The sequence below is a fragment of the Protopterus annectens genome, chromosome 7.part0 (assembly GCF_019279795.1).
Source record: "Protopterus annectens isolate FY-2018-M chromosome 7.part0, PAN1.0, whole genome shotgun sequence".
Classification (NCBI taxonomy): Eukaryota; Metazoa; Chordata; order Ceratodontiformes; family Protopteridae; genus Protopterus; species Protopterus annectens.
The window spans coordinates 53,326,642-53,345,733 of NC_056739.1; positions in this window are offsets into that span (position 1 = coordinate 53,326,642).

The window sequence follows — 19,092 nt, forward strand, 5'->3', positions numbered from 1 at the left end:
TTCAGCAATAAAATACCTTACCAACAACAACATCCTAACACATGAAGAATCTATGGACTGGACAATAAGTACACCGAAGAGAAATGCTGAAGTAAATAACTGGAAAACTGTTGAGCAAAAGAAAAAAAAAACTAAAGGGACAAATAATCTTACATATGTTATATTCTGTAAAAATCTAAATAATAATACTAACAGCAAAAGAAAAGTTCTTACTGTCTTCAAGTTACACCAAAACAGGTACTGTTTTCCATTATATTTTAAATGTCAAAATTAGCATAAATGTAAATACATTTATCTCAAATCACATCAATATACTAAGCATAATTTGAACATTACTCTATTTTTCATTATTATCCATTCAAACTCAGGAACACCAAACAAGTACCTCCACGATATAATACAAAACATACAGTTTATTCCAGAAAAAACAAGCGCTTTCGCATACACACAAGTATGCTTCTTCAGGTTACAATCTATGTGGAAAAATACAACCATTTTTATATAGCAATTCTAATTTCATAATCAGGTCATTAGATGACTTAATTTCCCGCTCTTTCCAAACAATTAAACAGTTGATATATGTGCATTGATTGTTTCTTAAAGACATAGTCACACTTCCAAAATATATACAATCAAAAAATTGAAAAATTACTATAACCCAATACTAAACTCACTATTTAAATATGAATATCTAACAAAAAACATATCTAATAAAATTATATGCATATTTGATATTAATTAAGCATGATGTTACTTTATGAAGACCTATAGACATATAGAAATACCAACATAGTCTCATTAATACTTCATCTATTCAAAAACTTTTAACTAAAAAGAGAAGTAAACTTTTATGAGAAAATTTTTTCTAAACCTAATTGTCTCTATTTCACTATTCAAAATAAATGAATAAAATACCAAGGTGACTACTTATATAGGTCAAATAATAACATATGGTTCTAGCCTTTATCATAATAGTAACATCCTATTTATTAATTTAAAATAAAAGGATATACCAATTAATATATATGTAATATAAGGTATAATGTTTTTATGGATAACATATATATATATATATATATATATATATATATATATATATATATATATATACATAGTGTTACCAATCATATTTATAATATATAAATAGATATATAGACAACAAATATAGACAAAAATTAGATTAAGATATATACATCTGGCACTTTATATTTAAAAGTATTCTTCAAAAACACTTTTTATTATAAAATAATTAACTAATCTTGAAGCTACTATCGTGAGGCCAAAACAGGTTTAATACTAACTGAACTATTAAGTCCTGGTGTTATGTGGGCCTTTAATCTTAAGATCCATTGAAGTTCTACATTCTCGAGGTGTAACATATTGTCACCTCTTTTCTTATTTCGTTTAACTACTTCTATCACTCGAAACTTAAAACTATGATCATGGCATAAACTAATATGTTTAGCTAAGGCATTAGTTAAAATTTGTTTCCTTATTTCATAAACATGATTATAAATGCGATCTCTTAATCTTCTTGAAGTCAAGCCTACATAATAGGCATCGCATTTTTGACATGTAGCTAGATAAATCACATTAACAGTATCACATGTAGCATTTACTTTAAAATGATAGTGATAATTCAGGTCAGGTACTTCAAAGTATGTATCTTTAGTAATATAAATACACATATTACATTTATTACAAGGCTTAGTCCCTACTTGTAAACTCTTACCACTATCAAAACCTGGAGCTAATCTTTCCCTACATATAAGTCTTTTCAAATTTTTGCTATTTCTATAGCAGAACATAGGGGTATTACCTATCAATGCGTTAATATCAGGATTTATAGTTAAAATATTCCAGTTCTTCTTTATTATACCTGTAATATTATAATTATCATTGGTAAATCTGATTGTAAATGGAACTTTAGATCTATTTACATTAAAGCTGACTTTATGTCTTATGCTAGGGGTCTTAATGTTCCCTTGTCTATTCAAAGATTGTTTGTCTATATTAGATCTGATGGTACTAACCTTTGTAATGTCAAAATTAGCATAAATGTAAATACATTTATCTCAAATCACATCAATATACTAAGCATAATTTAAACATTACTCTATTTTTCATTATTATCCATCTATTATTTTCATATTCTTAATCAGAGTAATCAATGCATAATAATGTTCCCAAATAGTTTATTTATTTATTTATTTATTTTCTCTCTTTGTGTTTTGTTTTTATTTTTCTCTTCTTTTTATAAAATCTTCATTAACTTATAATATTTTAATCAGTATATGGTTATATTGCTTAATAGGTATAGTAATGGCTGCTATATAACTTATTATCAGTTACATCCCTGACAGCATTACTTTTTATAAGTTAAAAGTGTCCCTGCTTGGATAAACGCCAATGCTGGGCAGAAATGTGTTGCTTTTGAAATGAAGTATTTCAGTTAGGATGTATCATAAGACTACTTTAAATAATCTTAAAAGATGTTCTGCCTTTGACCCATATGCACATACTGATATAGTCCAGTGAAAAATATGTTTTAAGTGATATTTTGAGGCTATAAGTCAGGTGTGTTGTGGCTCCAGACATCCGGAGTTGAAAGATGCTTGTGACTAGCTTAGATATCCTGTTGTCTTTTCTTTGTAGAGAAATAAGGCATAGCATGTTTAAAATGCAAAGTTTGATAGTTGTGAACACTACTCCAAACTAGAGTACTCAAGGCACACTACATGAGTTTGTCACCAAGTAAGAGAAGGGAAAAGAAAAAAGAAAAAACACATATCTTTTCCCGCTTGGTTCTCGAGACAATTTAACAGCCACAAACATCACTAGAAACTTGAGTTACTTATTGCTTGTCACATTTACTTGTGTACGCCATCCCCTAACTCTTTCTAATTGACGTCTAGTCAGAAAATAAGCTATGTTCACATTTAAAGATACAGAAACCTAAATTCCTTCTAAGGAAACGTAAATAATATAAAAGGTTCATATAAATATACACAGATATATATTTTTGAAGCACTTTCAGTTTATGGCTACTGATGTCTTCTAGCACCTTGATAGATAAGGACATATATCTGCTTGTCTTTCTATCAGTTTAGATTTCCAGACATTTTAGCTATCCCTTACTATGTCTTTCCCTACATATAAGTCTTTTAAAATTGTTGCTATTTCTATAGCAGAACATAGGGGTATTACCTATCAATGCCTTAATATCAGGATTTATAGTTAAAATATTCCAGTTCTTCTTTATTATACATGTAATATTATAATTATCATTGGTAAATCTTATTGTAAATGGAACTTTAGATCTATTTACATTAAAGCTGACTTTATGTCTTATGCTAGGGGTCTTAATGTTCCCTTGTCTATTCAAAGATTGTTTGTCTATATTAGATCTGATGGTACTAACCTTTGTAATGTCAAAATTAGCATAAATGTAAATACATTTATCTCAAATCACATCAATATACTAAGCATAATTTAAACATTACTCTATTTTTCATTATTATCCATCTATTATTTTCATATTCTTAATCAGAGTAATCAATGCATAATAATGTTCCCAAATAGTTTATGTATTTATTTATTTATTTTCTCTCTTTGTGTTTTGTTTTTATTTTTCTCTTCTTTTTATAAAATCTTCATTAACTTATAATATTTTAATCAGTATATGGTTATATTGCTTAATAGGTATAGTAATGGCTGCTATATAACTTATTATCAGTTACATCCCTGACAGCATTACTTTTTATAAGTTAAAAGTGTCCCTGCTTGGATAAACGCCAATGCTGGGCAGAAATGTGTTGCTTTTGAAATGAAGTATTTCAGTTAGGATGTATCATAAGACTACTTTAAATAATCTTAAAAGATGTTCTGCCTTTGACCCATATGCACATACTGATATAGTCCAGTGAAAAAATATGTTTTAAGTGATATTTTGAGGCTATAAGTCAGGTGTGTTGTGGCTCCAGACATCCGGAGTTGAAAGATGCTTGTGACTAGCTTAGATATCCTGTTGTCTTTTCTTTTGTAGAGAAATAAGGCATAGCATGTTTAAAATGCAAAGTTTGATAGTTGTGAACACTACTCCGCAAACTAGAGTACTCGCGTGCACACTACATGAGTTTGTCACCAAGTAAGAGAAGGGAAAAGAAAAAGAAAAACACATATCTTTTCCCGCTTGGTTCTCGAGACAATTTAACAGCCACAAACATCACTAGAAACTTGAGTTACTTATTGCTTGTCACATTTACTTGTGTACGCCATCCCCTAACTCTTTCTAATTGACATCTAGTCAGAAAATAAGCTAGGTTCACATTTAAAGATACAGAAACCTAAATTCCTTCTAAAGAAACGTAAATAATATAAAAGGTTCATATAAATATACACAGATATATATTTTTGAAGCACTTTCAGTTTATGGCTACTGATGTCTTCTAGCACCTTGATAGATAAGGAAATATATCTGCTTGTCTTTCTATCAGTTTAGATTTCCAGACATTTTAGCTATCCCTTACTATGTTTTATACAGCAGAGTTTAAAGAGCAGAAATTAATCATCAGATTTCCCACACTGGTGCTCCTACAAAATACTACTAATGTCCTGCTACCAAAATATGCCCTCAAGTGGACAAATGGGATGCAACAAGAAGGTTAAATGTACATTTAGCAAATCAAACATTTAAATAACAGTATACTATACTAGATAGAAAAAGTAGAAGCAATAATTATATAAACAACTATAATAAGTAACATAACAACAGTGGATTTAACCCAATGTGTCAATTATACAATATTTATATCCCATATAGCTTTGAACTTTGTCGAAGCATCTGTGTTCTACACACATATTGTATTAAATCTAATTTGAGTAGAAGAGGAGAGGCTTAGCCCACACCCTAATTTATTACTAAGTTACCATGCATTATGAACATACATTGTGGCAGGCACTCAACGAGCTATCCATCCTTAGATGGCTCAAGCTGTTCCCGTTTGCTCATCTGAATAATGACTGCGGCTGTACTCTTCTTATTATATTACCTGGCTGTAGCTTCACCCTTCTTATAATATTACCTGGCTTTTTACATTATCAAGAATGACACAATACTAGTGTATGCGGGTATATCATGTTACTGTTAGTGTAAACAAAAATGCTTGACAATGCAACTATAATTCTTAAACCTTTCTGCAGACAAATGTATTGTCTAGCAGTTGAGAGACTGATTGTTCCTAATCAGCAGACCTGTATTTTCATGTTCCAATATGACTACATGAAAAGATGCCAATATTAGTCTGCAAGTTTAGTAAGCAGTAAATTCATTGGGGATTAATTCGAGGAGACACTTATATTATAGCTAAAGCACTTGACATTTGATAAATGTATCCTCTCAATGATGCGTTCTATCTAGTCATTAACTATAAAACAACTTTTCTGAGAAATATTGTTGTAACGCCAGTTAATGATTTGAATTAAATATTTCTATATACAGTCATAAAGCAATTACCAGGATAAAATAATACTCTTGCAGTGCATGGATCATCATAGCTATCATAGTTTCATAGTTTCATAGTATAGTACTAGGCTATCTGCCCTGGGGCATTTGTAAGCCTAGCCATAGTGATGTGGCTTTTGCCACCCCATGAAATGGTACAAAAATGTACAGATAAAACTCTAGAATACTGTGCCTCTGTCTAGTAGTGACACAGTGAAGGTTCCCTTATATAATAGAATTAGTTTACTGTGCCTCTGTCTAGCAGTGACACAGATGTGACCCCTGGGGTAAACTTATGATCTCCCATCCACTCATCAAGATTTCTCTTGAAGAGATTCAGTGAGGGGCTCTGCCTAATATGAACTGGGATCCTGTTCCAAAGCATGGGAAGCCTCTGGGTTATGAATCTATCCCTCCAGCATGTCCTATTCATACTTGTGCCGAGGTTTAAGTCTTTAGCTCTCATGGTCCTGATGGATTTGGATTTTTTGAGGTGGAGCATATCCATCAGATCCTGATTGGACATGGCCTTGTATGTCAGGCAGAGATCACCTCTGAGCAGGCGGTATGCTACTGAAAAGAGCTGAAGTTTCTTTAGTCTGGCAGAATAAGACATATGTTGGAGACCCTTGATCCTTTTGGTGAGGTACTTTTGTGGTCTCTCCAGCTATTGCAAGTGCCGGGTGAGGTACATACCAAATGGGGCATTGTACTCAATCATGGGTCTGATGAGGGAGGAATATAAGGGTACAATGACATCCTTGGATCTGGATGTGAAACCCTTCATGATGAGGTGTGCAAGGTAGAATGTTTTTCTAACCACTTTGGCAACGTGGGTGTCAAATGAGAGGTCGCTGTCTACTTGGGTCCCTAGGTCTCTGATTACTTTTTCTGTACTCAGTGGGTTGCTGTCTATGTGATAATTTGTGGGTACTTTGTTTTTTCCAAAAGGGATAACTATACATTTTTTGACATTTAGTTTAAGGCCGTGACTACGGCACCAGTTGTCCGTTTCAGTGAGGCCTTTTTGTAGGATGTGTGTATCTGCAGGTGTATCGACTATGGCACCTAGTTTGCAGTCATCTGTGAACTTTGTCAGCCACAGCCCTCCCATGTTTGCTTTAACATCTGAGAAATAAATGCTGAACAAGAGGGGTCCCAGGACAGATCCCTGTGGGACACCACTTGTGACTGGCTTTGAGTCTGACATTGCTCCAGCGATTTTAACTTTATGGGTTCTGTCCTTTAGCCAGTTTGCAACTCATCTAGTGACATAAGGGTTTACTTTTAAGCTGTTTAGCTTATCTATGATGCCTGAGTGGGGTATTTTGTCGAAGGCCTTAGCCAAGTCCAGGTATGCTGTATGGACTGCTTTACCCTCATCAATGGCTCTAGTGACTATTTCAAAAAAGTCAACCAGGTTTAAAAGGCAGGATCTGCCCTTTACAAATCTGAACTGGGTGGGGTCAAGCGTTTGTAGGTCCCCTATGTCTCTGTTTATGAGGTCCATAATGATTCTTTCCATAGCTTTGCAGACCAGGCTAGTCAAGCTTATGGGGCGGTAGTTTCCAGGGTCTGTAGAGGCATCCCCCCCTTGTGGAGTGGGACCACTGTTGCTGTACGCCAGTGTTCAGTTACATATCCTGAAGTAAGGCTAAGGTTAAATAGCATTTTTATGTGTGGGTTTAGCTCCCCTTGGAGTTCATGTAACACGCACCCCGGGATACCGTCAGTTCCCATTGATGCTGTGTTTTTTTGCTTTGTTTAGGGCAGTTCTCACTTGGACATCTGAGATGACAGGGAGATTACATTCAGCTGGGATAAGTATTTCTTCTTTTGGGGGTGAAGGAGGCGAGAAATTTGCACTAAACCTATCAGCCAGAATGTTAGCAATATCTGTGGGTTCAGTGTATTTTTTGTTGTTGTGAACCATCTCTGAGCATATCTGAGGGTTTCTGCCCAGGTTTCTAACATAGCTGAAGAAGGCTTTGTGGTTATCTTTAGTGTCCTTAGCGATTTTTCTCTCAAAGTTTGCCTTGGATGTTTTTATGAGAGAACGTAGTTTTCTGCTAATGTTGATTAGAGATGTCTTCCCTTCATGGGATTTCGCTCTGACGTGCAGTAGCTTCCTTCTTTTGTTATACAATTTGTTTATGGCTGAGGTCCACCAGACAGGATGCTTACATTTGGTGGAGAGGCACTTGGATTTGTTTGGGATTGCATGATCCATGCATTCTTGGAGATGTCCATAGAAAGCATTTGTGAAGGATTCGGCATTGTGGGATGTGGTATCCACTGGCACAGTGGGCTTAAAGGATACCATCTCAGTCTTAAGAAGAGTGAAGTCTGCTTTTGAGAAGTTTTTCACTGTGGTCTTTTGTGCTGGGGGTGGAGGTGGGATATGTATATCCAGGGTGATTAGTTTGTGGTCAGATCTCACTAGTGAGGGGTATACTTCTGGTGTGGAGCATGTTCTCCCCATGTTTGTGATGATCAGGTCTAGTATATTATCTCCCCTAGTGGGAGAGGTGACTAGTTGTTCCAGTGCATTTGAATTTATGAATTCCAGAAACCTTTGGGCTAGGGTATTAGGGCTAGAATAATGTACCCAATCTATGTTTGGGTAGTTGACGTCTCCCAGTATGATGGTATTTTGTGATACATTCATATCCTCCAATGTCTTCAGGAAGGCTAAGTGGGGTTCTTGAGATTGGGAGGGTGGTCTGTAACATGCTACCAGTTGTATAGCAGTTTTGCCTATGGTTAGTTGCACCTGTATGGTCTCTGATGCTTCATGTGTTGCTACTAACCTGGAGGTGTGGGTGTCCTTTATGAATATGGACACTCCCCTTTGTGGTTTGGCCCGGGTTTTGGGGCCAAAAAGCATGATACGAGGTATAGCCTGGTAGTGCTGGGGTGCTCTCAGGAGCCTTGAACCAGGTTTCAGTTACTGCACAGACGTCGATGTTCTCCATGCTGAGGAGTGCATCAAGTGCCTGCATCTTGAGATTTAGACTTCTGGCATTGAGCAGCATTACCCTTAGTTTTTTCCATTTTTGTTTTCTAAGGAGGTGGGTTTGTCTTTTGAGCCTTGCCTAAAAAAGGCACTATGGGGGTGGCAAGAGCCTTAGCCAATATCCGGAAGCCCAGTGGTGACAGGTGTAAGCCATCCCTTGTGAAGCAGTTTGGCTTGTCCAACATATCATCCCAGGCAGACAGACATTGGATCCCCATGGAATGACACCAGTACTTGAGCCAATTGTTAAAGCTGATCATCTTGTCTTTGTATTGTGGTATCATTCTTGGTGAGGGCAAGATGCTGCTCAGGGTCAGGGTCATACCAGCCTGGGCTACATAATCGGAGAGCTCCTCTATGTCTCTTTTCATGTAGTCCAGGGAGGTACATCTCAGGTCATTCACACCAGCATGGACAATGACGGAGTCATATTTGTACTTGCTTTGGAGTGACCTGAGTGCGTGTGTCATGTCGCGGATCCTAGCTCCCGATAGACAGCTCACAGTCACCTTCTCCTTGTTCAGCCTGGTCAGTGGGACATCAGTGTGTCTGACTATGGAGTCACCTATTACTAGTATATCAGGCAAGGTGTTTGGCCTTAAGGGCTGCGATTGGTCGACACACTGATTTATTGAAGTATGTGTTGCATGTGTTTTGTTTTGAGGTGGATTTTTGGATGTCTGCTTTGAGAGCCTCTGTTGTTTTGGTAAGTTTTTTATTAGAGCCTCTGAGTATGTCTTTGTGTTTTTATGTGTTTGGTTTGCAGTTGTGGTAGGTCTATGTGGGACTGGGATTGTTGTGTGTGTGATTGCCATCTCCTCCTGTCTGGTCATGCCAGCCCTGAGTTGAGAGAATTCAGCCTCCAGTTTGGCTATATAGTTGCATCTCTCACATGTAATTGTGTTTGTTGGGAGGAGGAGAGGGTTGTCTATGTACATGAGACAATTGTAGCATTGTCTCAAGATGCCCAGATTGACCAGCTGAACTGGAGACGACACCAGTAATCTACCACTCTACATGCTAGAACAGTATAAGGGAGTGGTATACCTTTAAGGGAAGTGGGTATTCACAGGGGTGGTAAGTAGATGTAGTGCTTTACTTAGTACAAGAGTGCTTACTTAGTAGAGAAGTATTGAGGACAAGTGCTAGGCTTATAATACAGTGAGTATTCTGGTTATACTAAGAGTAGAGCTTCCTTAAGGGAAAATTTGAAGAGCAGACCTGGTAGAGCCAGAAAAAGTTTAACCTTGTTTAACTGGCGCTGCGCTATGCGCACGACCGTGCAAAGCCATGCAAACGCGGATTTTAAACAGTGAACTACAAAAGAGCTAGGAGTGGTCCCAAACAACCAATTACTACAGCTTCTTGTGCTGAGGTCACTTCCCCCAAGGACAGGTAGGCTGCTCAAGGCTCCCCACTCCCACTGGTGAGCAAAGAAACTTCCTTCTATCCAAGTAAGGTAATGGACAACACAGGAACTACACCACAGCCCAGAATACAGCAATGCCTGTAAACTGGTCTAAGCTAGTCGAGGAAGGCGGGAAAACAAGGACTATTTTTTTGTTTTTTTGGTAGAAACACACAGAAAATGCAGAGACAGTGATAAATTAGTTACACAGGCTAGCACACTTTAGTGGGCAGCCTCCACAGTTAAATTAAACAAACAAACAAGCAAACATCCTCTGATGTTAGAGGAAAAACAAGCTTCATAAACACCTTTTTGACATAATAAAGGTGTTACCCCATAGTTTAAATGCATTTTGTCTATTTACTGCAAAATGGGTTAGGAATTTTAACCTGTAACATTTTCATACATAATAGTTTAAATCTTAGCAGCTTCCATTATTTTGATATGTTCTCCAGTATACTTTTATTCAGCCATAAGATTAAATTACTGGTGTTAAGTAAGTCAAAATTATATCTCCAGCACTTATTGTCAGCTGATAAACTCACTGGTTAAGTGTCAGTCTAAGCTGTAAGAGTTAATATGTGATATACATAGATGTTTGCTTTAAAAATGTGGTCAAGTGCACTGCAGTTTTACCTCTGTACTGTGTCAGTTTTGATTATACAAAGTCCCTCTGAAAGTTGATAGAAGTGTTAACAACAAAACACTCAATCAAGTAACAACATTATAAGTAGTCTCTTGGATAAGGGAGATGTCTAAATTGTGATCTTGTTGTCTCCAGCCATGGGAATTGTCTTTGAAAAGCTGAAAAATGCAATCAGAGGAACATATTTAATGTCTACTAAAGAAATATTAATATACTTGTACATTGTATTGCATTTCACTTTATGTTAAACATGAAATATGATGTGGTTTCAGAACTATTCATGTTTTTATTCCAATATGATTTTGCAAATATTAATTTAAACACTGGTTTCGGACTTGAGTAGTCTAAAACAATTGCACAACAATGGTACTGTATTATGCAGTAATGTCAGTAAATAGTTTTCAACAGATGTATGAAATATACAGTTATAGATTTTAACATGATGTTTATTAATACCCTAAATTATTTTGAAATTATACTACCTTAATCTAAATATTTGTACCTTTTTGAAACCTGATTAGAAATAAGTATTATTGAATTACAATAAGATGAGTAAAGAATATATGTATATTTTTAGCTGATTAGATTATCTTAATATATTATTCAATTATCTTTATTTAAAACTAAGAGGATAAGAGAAACTGATCCAAATATTATTTGTGAGGGTAGAAAGTTTGTTTGGTTAGATTCACTAACCAAACAAAGAGGTATATTACCTCATAGCGATAGGGAATGGTTTTTAAGGTTAAGAATTACAAGTTTGGAAGTTCTTTGTTTTTTTTTTTATTCTATCACTTTGGTGTCACTCAGAAACATGCAAAAATCATACAAGAAAAACTTTTTGAATTCTGTATCCAAGATGGAGCTAAGAATAAACAATATTTACATAAACTCACACATAAAACAAACTCAAAACTAGGAAATGAAATGTTTATCCATAAATGTTAATGGTCTAAATAATAGTAATAAAAGGAGAAGCCTATTCAAGTACATAAACTTACATAAACTACACATAGTCTTTTTACAAGAGACACACTTATTAGATAGAGATATAAACAACTTAAATATTAATAATTACACAGTACTAATAAACTCTCAATACAAAACAAAAAAAAGAGGAGTAGCGATACTACTTCACAACTCAACAATAACACCTAAAATAATTACTACTCATCAAGATACATCAGGTATGTTTTGTCTAGCTTCAATAGAATTAAATAAGAGAATCTATATGTTAGTAAATCTATACTGGATCCCAGGACTAGGATTAAAAACAGTTGAACAGCATTTTGAAGAGATAATTCATTTAACTAAGGGTAGCCTGATATTGGCAGGAGACTTCAACTGTATAATGAATTAAAAAGATACAGATTCTAAATCCAAAAGAAGAAAACAACCTATCTCTAAAGCACTATCAACATTTATAGATACATTGTATTTAAAAGATATAAATGAATTTGCAGAACCAGACTCACTAATCTTCATATTTTATTCTCATAGATATAAAACTAACTCTAGAATTGATAGAATATATGTTGCCAATGGCATAATAACAAAAAATGACAAAGTCAAAATCATAAATTGTCCTTTATCTGATCATAATGCCATAGTCTTTGAGATAGAGCTTACACCATTTTATTCAAATCCCATTGCTAGGATACCTTCCTATATCACAAAATTGACAGATTTCAAATAATTTTATGAAGAAACAATCAAAAACTTTCTAGAAATAAATTACACAGAAGATATTTCAGAAATATATGTCTGGGATTCATTAAAAGCAGTTACATATGGGAAGATATTATCCTGGTACATAAATAAAAGGAAGTTATGGAATAAAGATATGCTAGACTTACAAAACAAAGCAGATAAATTGAAACTGGAAATACAAAAGGGTAATGCTACTCAAGTTCAAGAACTTACACAAATCAATAAGAAGTATACAAAATTGCTACACCATAAGATTATGATTAACTTAGAAAAGATAAAAATAAACTCATACTCTACTAATTCAGCACACCTGAGATACTTAACTAATAGAACAAAAAAATAATTAAATCTAAGCAAATAAAAGAAATATTTATTCCCAATACTAACAAAAGAGTTACGGAACTAAATGATATTTTAGAAGCATTCAGACTCCAATTTAACTTTGATAATTCCATAAATACTCAAGATACACCTACAAAGGATAAAACAAAAATACTTAGAAAACAATATTCATATTAAATTAACACAAGAACAAATAGACATTATAAACAAACCAATCAATATGACAGAATTAAAATCACAAATTAAAAATCTCAAGACAAATAAAGCACCTAGCCCAGACAATATGCTACCAGAAATGTATAAATTAATACCCAATCAAGCCATATCTTTATTATTAAAAGTATATGATATAGCCAATAAAGATTTGAATATACCACCCTCTTGGAAATATTCATTGATATCCCCAATTATCAAACCAGATAAAGATGAGAAACAGTGTTCCTCATATAGGCCAATATCATTACTCAATATAGACTACAAGATGTTTATGGCTATATACGCAGATAGGATCAAACACTTTCTTCCTTTCTTAATTCACAAAGATCAAACAGGTTTTATTAAAGGAAGAAATACTTCAGATAATATTAAAAGAATACTAACATTAATAGATTATAGCAAACATAAAGTCCTAAATTTAAATGTAACCTCATTAGATATTAATAAAGCTTTTGATTCGGTTAACTGGAACTTTCTTTCACTAGTTTTAAAAGAATATAACTTTCCTTCTCATTTTAATAATCTTATCCAAATACTATATGAAAAATCTACTGCGTATGTTAAACTGGCATATAGATCAGGCCCTATAACAACCAAAAAGGGAACTAAACAAGGTTGCCCTTTATCACCATTGTTATTTGCATTACTCATAGAACCCTTTGCAAATCAAATCAGATCAAACAATAACATAAAGGGCATTTGTATTAATAAAATGTTAAACCTTAAAGTCCAACTCTTTGCTGATGACATATTATTAACTCTCTCAGATGCAAATGAGTCTTTGAATGCTCTATTTAACTCCATGAATACATTTCAAAATATTTCAGGCTAAAAATTTAATGAAAACAAAATTAAAATTATGCCCTGTAATTGTAAAAAAAAAATAATATAAACAAAAGATTTTCCAAATATATAGTAACAGAAAGTAAATTATTATATCTGGGAATAAATCTACTCAATGATTTAACAGATTCTCTAATATTTAACTATAATAAAATACTAGACAAAATAGAACAAACAATTGGTTACTGGAATAAATATATCTTTTCAACAGCAGACAGATTATATCTTATTAAAATAATCATATTTCCCAAAATATTATACTTAATACGACATTTTTCATTGCCACCTCCCAAATATATTATTCAAAGATACAATAAACTAATTTTAAATTTTCTATGATTTCCAAATAAACCCCGTATAGCCTTAAATAAACATTTGCAAGATTGGGAAAATGGTGGAATTAATTTACCGGATATTGATTTATATATTACCTCATCTGTTATTAAAAACATAACACTATGGTTAAATAATGCATACACACCTATATGGAAACAAGCCCATGAGCAGATTTACATAGAAATCAATTATAATCACATACAAGACAACTTAACAGTAATACCATCACCCCTTATATGGATGTTAAAAGATTATTTTTTAGGGAAAATGAATAATATTAATAAATTGCCATCAAACTATGTACGCTCTACACTGTCAGTGTTCAAAACATATATAAACAAAATACCAAATATTAATTCTTGGATTTTTTTTATTTTCCCTATAGCTTTTACACCAAATATTCTAGATGCATTCCAAATATCTAAAATAGATATACTTAAAGAAGAAACATTACTCTTTTGGCATCAACTTATAGAGAAAGGGAAAATTCTAACAAAGGAACAGATAATTTATAATTATAATATAAATAAAGACAATTGGCTGTTTTTACAAAATCTAAGTCATTTTCTTATAAATAAAATAGAACAAATGCAACCTTCAGTTAGACATGAAGCTCCAAAACTCATTGAATACCTTATTCTTATCACAAAACAGCCTTATCAGGGTACAGGTTATTTGTCTAATATCTATAAAATTGTTAAAAAAACAAAAAACTATCATGAAAAATCATACTGGGATTATTATACTTTAATAAACAACCATCCTCCAGTTGAAGAAGAAAAAAGTAATATTCTAAAATCTTCCAAATTTTCTACATTATCAAAATACTGGCAATTATTCACTTGGAGATATCTACACAAAAGTTTCTATACACCACATAGGTTAGTCAAAATATATTCTATTGAAGATCAATGTTGGAGATGCCATACCAAGATAAAAGCAGATTGGCAGCATGTTTTTTATGAATGTATATGTCTCAATATGTACTGGAAATCCATTAACTATTTTTTTTCAGACTGTTTATAATGATAATTTTCAATGAACAAAGTCTTTAATTTTATTCAACTCTCCTATTCCAAACTGTGTACTAAAAAAGACACTAAAATCCTATGGTCACTATTGGCAATTTCACGTAAAATCATAACTATACACTGGAAAAATGAGGCTTCACCTACGTTCAAGGAATTTGAGACTTTAACAACAACAGTTGCTCACATGGAAATATTAACAGTGAAGAACAGAACTAAAAGATCTACTTCTTACTATTACTCTTGGATGAAAGTACTGGAAATACTCAAAAAGATCGAAGAAGATATATCATCTTATGTTTCTAACTTTATATAATATAGAATTTCAATGTTATTTGCATAGACACCAATGTAAATAGTTATATAATGGTTTGAAGTTAGTAATGTTTTAGAATTGTAAATATGTTATTTATCTTTATTTCATGTAATGTTTAAGACATCTTATTTGAAATAATAAAAAAATATTTAGTGGAAGAAATGAATATTGATTCCTCATTGCAAAACAATGCACTTTATTCTTTAATTTATCTGTGCTGCTTTGATATTAGTACATATGTTGCTGTTTCTTATTCTCTGTTTTGTTTTTTATTTCACTGGATCATTGCCAGGGACTGTGAATCCCTACACTTACTGCCTTGGTTTAAATAAACTAAGTCACGTAGTTCAGCACCTTGGATAGCCCCAGAAACTGTTTTTTTTTTTTTCAAATAACATTTTAATGAATATTTTCTCACATAAAATACAGCCCCAGAAAATGTTTTTACATCAAGAAGGCCTTGGTCTGCTCCCTAGTGGCTGTAGTGAATTACAAAGTCTGTTCTGAGCTGGAATCGCTGTTTGTGACCTCAAATTTGTCATTGCTAGCTTGCTTGTTTTTTTGATTTTGTTACTGCTATAAACTGAAGCATAGCTGGCTCAACCAGCACCCAGTGTAACCAGTACCATTCAGGCAAGCAATATTTAAGATTTTTTTTATTCCATAACAAAGCAGTACTGTGAGCCTAATCTAGCTTGCAGTGCACAGTTGCTGTAAACATTTCTGGTCTAAAATACAGAAATCGAATCTGTTAGTTGTATTGTCTGAAAAAATTTTACTAGAAAAATCCATTTTGATGCTGATATTTTTGATATCTCAATATAAGTTTGTCCTCCTTCATATTTAAATCACCACAGGCAAAATATTGTACCAAATCCCTGCAACCTATAGGTCCCTTTCTATGACCAAGGAAACCCATAATAGGTATTTAAGCATATTGCAAACATTCACAAACCAACGAATTACAATACTCATAAGTGACTTTAATTACCCCACTATTAACTGGAAACCATATATGACACACAATATGCAGGTACAGAGACTCCTGGACTTTCTAAACACAAATTCACTGGACCAGAGAGTCAATATGCCAACCAGGAGTCAAACACACTGGATTTTATCCTCATTAACATGGGAGAGTGCTGCACACTCCCTAGTGCAATGTCCTCTGTGGTAAGATCTGAATACAAAATGGTCTCCTTCAGAGTAAAAATACATCCCACAACCCCAGCTAACCCTGGAATGTTCAGGAACTACTCTAAAGCAAACTTCCTTCTATTATGTGACAATCTGGAAAAAATTAAAAGCCCCTCTAAATCTTGAGAACACTACTGTTATGCAGAATTGTTCATGGAAACTCTACACAAGTTTGTTAATAGCTGCAACTGTTCCTACCAGGAATAAGTGCAGAATTAACTCAAAAAGCAAGCTACCCTGCTGGAACCCTGACATCAAAAAGTTGTATAACAGAAGGAGGAAACTCATGGCGAGAATTAAGAGGTATAGTGCCCAGTAGGGTAAATCATTTCTCACCAAACTAAGCAAAGCATTCAGAGGACAAATAATGGCTACCAAAAGCCACATTTGTGGTAAATCTGGGCTTCCATGCCAAGGACAACCACATAACATTCTTTGACAATGTCCACAACCATAAGGGCAATACACAAGTGTGTGCCGAGCTCATTGTTAATGGACCTACCTACACTGAGCCAGAAGATACAGCAAACCTTCTGGCAGATAAATTCAGCTCTAACCTTACCACTGTCTCCCCCAGTGCCCCTTCACAAAATACCATCAAATATAACCCCCCAAGTATCAGTAGGGTACAGGCCATCAGTGCACTCTTCAAGACCAAGTACATTGCATCAGTGGGCCCTAAAAATATTGCAGGCTTCATCCTCAACAGCATAAAACACAACCTACCAAGCAATCTGGAATCACTGTTTAAACATCGTCTCCAAATAGGCTTTGTGCCTTATGAGGGGATAAAGGGAGTCATCATCACTCAGATTCCTTCTGCACAAAGCTAAGCCATCTATTGACCCTGGAAACTACAGGCCCATAAGCTTCAAAAGTCTGATTTGCAAATCTGTGGAAAGAATTGTCATGGAAATGATCAGCAATGATAAAAGAAACTTCCAGACACTCAAACCATCTCAGTTTGGTTTTGTCATGGGAAGGTCATCCATATTCAACCTGGTGAACTTCTTTGAGAAGGTCGCCCAAGCCATGGATGAGGGTAAAGGGGTTCACTGTGTTTATGTTGACCTGGTAAGTCATTTAACACAATACCCTAAGTGGGCATTGAAGATCAACTCATAAAGTTAGCTATAAACCCTTAAGTCATTCAGTGGATAGACAGGTGGCTCACAGATAGGACCCCTATAGTAAGAACTGGAGAGTCATCCTGTACAAAGAGGCTGGTTACCAGCAGGGTCTCCAGGGATTGATCCTGGGATTGCTCCTTTTTAGCATCCACTTCTCAGAAGCCAAGGACAATGTAAAGGCCCTCTGGCTGACTAAATCAGCAGATAACTGCAAATTAGGAGCAGCCATTGAATCCCCCTTTGACACTTACGCTCTCCAATAAGGGCTAACATAGGCAACTAAATGTTGTCAGAGCCACAGACTAAAACTAAATGGCAATAAATGCATAGTATCCTTTGGAAAATCATCCACCCTAGGTAACTACCATGTAGACAACATACTCATTTGAGTCAACCCAATAGTTAGGGACACAGAGATGCAAGTTGACAGTACACTAACCCTTGACCATCATGGTAGTGAGGAAATCATTCTGTGTTGCACAGCTTATAAAGAAAGATATGGCATCCAGGTCCAAGGAGGTCATTTTTCCACTTTAATCAACACTAATCAAACCTACCACTGAGTAAAACTCCACTTTTTGTATGTACCTAACCAGGCACATCCGACAATTGGAATATCCACAAAGATTCCTCACAAAAAGAATATGGGGGAGTAAATAACATGCATTATGCAAACCCTTTCAAGCTCTCTTCCTGTTTTCTGTTTTATACCGACTCTAGAGGGTAATCTTTGCAAATCCTTTACTTGGACCTTCTTTGGAAATCCTGCTGAAATGACTAGCACCCTGAGTTATCCATTCTAAGGACTCTTGAAAATCTCTGGAGATTTCCAAATCTAACAGCACCAGAGTACCTTCCTAACTATTAATCCTTGTCTATGAAATGACTAGGACCTGAAATTTCCTTTATGTATGGCACCAGGGTACCTTCTCTTGGATGGGAACTGTAAATAGTTAATCTTGGCCCAGTGACTATTTAAGTGTACACAGTACAATCTGGGATGTCAGACAAGTCATCACTGGTTTGGCCCCAGTGTCTCAACTTGTCAGAGTTTTAATAGTTATTCTCCCAGGCTTAGGAAAGTCTGAGAACATTATTATTCTTTGATTGCATTATGGTGCATTATGAGCCTATGAACCTACTGAGAACATTATTATTTAAACTTTTTAATAACATTTATAGTTCACAAGATATTTGCATTTGATTTTCTTATGCATTTTTAACTTAATTTTTCATAAAATGCTTTGAAATGTACGAATATGTATAGTTATACCTGCTCAAACCATAAACCTTACCTTAGAAAAATAATTTCCATAACACTATCACTATTCAATCAAAGACTATCTGAATGTAGTCGTGGGGTTTGACTAGCAAATTAAAAAAAAAGCTGTTTGATTTCCA